Source organism: Poecilia reticulata, chromosome 18, assembly GCF_904066995.2.
Source record: "Poecilia reticulata chromosome 18, P_reticulata-male-v2, whole genome shotgun sequence".
Taxonomy (NCBI): Eukaryota; Metazoa; Chordata; class Actinopteri; order Cyprinodontiformes; family Poeciliidae; genus Poecilia; species Poecilia reticulata.
The window spans coordinates 11618517-11620555 of record NC_088847.1 but is presented as its reverse complement, the minus strand read 5'-3'; the positions used below and the strand labels follow the sequence as shown (position 1 = coordinate 11620555).

General features: G+C 34.5%; 1 long non-coding RNA gene across 1 annotated transcript; it reads right to left on the bottom strand.

The window, feature by feature from the left end:
* Positions 1-914: 914 nt before the first annotated feature.
* Positions 915-2039, bottom strand: LOC145548853 (uncharacterized). The gene is made up of 2 exons (XR_014084843.1): positions 1841-2039; positions 915-1598 (listed from the first exon to the last, which is right to left on the bottom strand). It is a non-coding gene; the product is annotated as an uncharacterized LOC145548853 (long non-coding RNA).

The following is a 2039-nucleotide window of genomic DNA, read 5'->3' as shown; positions in this document are numbered from 1 at the left end:
GTTATGCTTCCTGATTTCTTACTGTCATTAAATTGACAGAAAATTTGAAACTTTGACACTTTTCTAAACCTTATAAACTGTCTCCTTAATAATTTGACCTACATTTCTCACAAGCTTCCTTCATCTTCAAAAAACCAAAAAACTAATCTTTAGATATATTATTTATGACAATAAAGAACAATAAAGGACTTATTAGGCTTCCTTGTGGCGCTCCATTGTCTACCGACACTACTTTTTCCTCCTAATTGCCTTTATGCAGCTTTCCACATCCAAAGATTTTAATGTATGTATTTTTTAAAAACATGACCAACTCACTAAAGAAGGCTTATAAAAGATTTCTTTGCTCTGGGACTGAAACTTCACCCCATCTTCTGCACCACATTTTCTCAGTTTGCTCCAAAAATATTGACTTTTTTTTATTACTCCACTCAGTTGCAATTTTTTTTAATGAAGTGTGCTATTTTGTTATAAAAAGTGGTATTTTTCTTAAGCTGTAAATGTATCCCTTACTGTAAGGTCACTTACTTTTACTTTCTGTTTTTATATTTTTATGTTTCAATTTGCCTGTCACAGTACAGCTGTAGACTGAAATCCCCTCTATTCTATTCTATTCTATTCTATTCTATTCTATTCTATTCTATTCTAATTCATTTTCTATTCTATTTCATTTTTGTCACAGAACTCAATAAGCTTTAGTCAATGTTTTTAGTTGCATCCTTTTGCCCTTCACTATGCTGAAAACCTTCTGTTGAGAGACATTAAATGAGTGATAAAATAAATCCAAACTACAGTTATAAATGTAGGCTCATTATTATACAAATAAATTAAACTAGGTAAGTAAATAAAAACATACATAATAAGCAATATGTTAGTTAAAACAAAGTAAGTAAATTAACTGAATAAATACAGTAAAATAAGGAAAATATAGAAACTTTATTAGATCTGTCCTTATTCATAACTTCTTCTGTTACTAAGCTTTAGATATTACTGATCTAAAGCTTAGTAACACATTTATTTATGGAATAAATGTTACAAGAAAACATGATTTTTCAACTCAGGTGTGGGAACAGATCAGGCTGCATCATGTTTATGGTTTGCTCAGGTCTTCAGACTGAAAACAATAACGTAAAACAATGATGTGAACTTTTTGCGTTATTTACAATATAACTTAATACAACATCTGCAGCTTGAAACATACAAACAACTTTACAATGAACTGATTTTATACAAAAAGTGTAATTAGCAAAGTTTAGTTATTGTATTGAATGCATCAGAAAATTGATTTGATGCTTCTGGGAAATGGCAAGTTGGTTCCAAAGAGAAATCAGAAACATGAGTCACAAAGTGCAGAAGACTAAAGACTGGATCTTTGATGTGCTATAAATAGTCCTGGGTTTCCCCGCTGTTCTCTTCCTTGTCCAGCACCGCTGTCAACTCCCGTCTGCAGGCGTCTCCGTCCTCCGTCTCTCAGCCTCCGCTCACCTTCTTTACCATCTGGACTTTGCTGTTGGCCTTAACGTCATAGTCAGACAGGGAAGCAGAGTCATTGTCCAGAGGTTTGTCCTCCACTATCAGCCGGATGTTCCCCACAGAGGAAGCTGCAGAAATGTCAACAAAAGTTTGATTAGTTTATCAGAGGAATCTAACAGGAGATACACTTGAAGCTTCACTGCATTTTTGCACACAAAAATATGGATATTGTGTGTAAATATTAAAAAGAAATAAGTAATCAGGAATCCCTTACGCATTTAATGTAAACTGTGTTTCAGTCTGGATATGCATCTAAGCCATTCTATAATAACGTTTTGCAAATCTTATAAGTTTCCAGTCAAGTATTTACCTGATTTAGGGAAAGTCTTCACCACGTATTTCTTCAGCTCGAGGACGGTCATCTGCCCCAAAGGACCTTTAGTGTTCAGGTAGCTGACCTCTCCATTGTTGGAGCAAATGACGATCTGGTCTGTTCTGCACATGTTGGCTTTGTCTCAGCTGCTGCTTGATGCTTCGTTTGCTGTGACTTATTTGAACGCTCAGGTGTT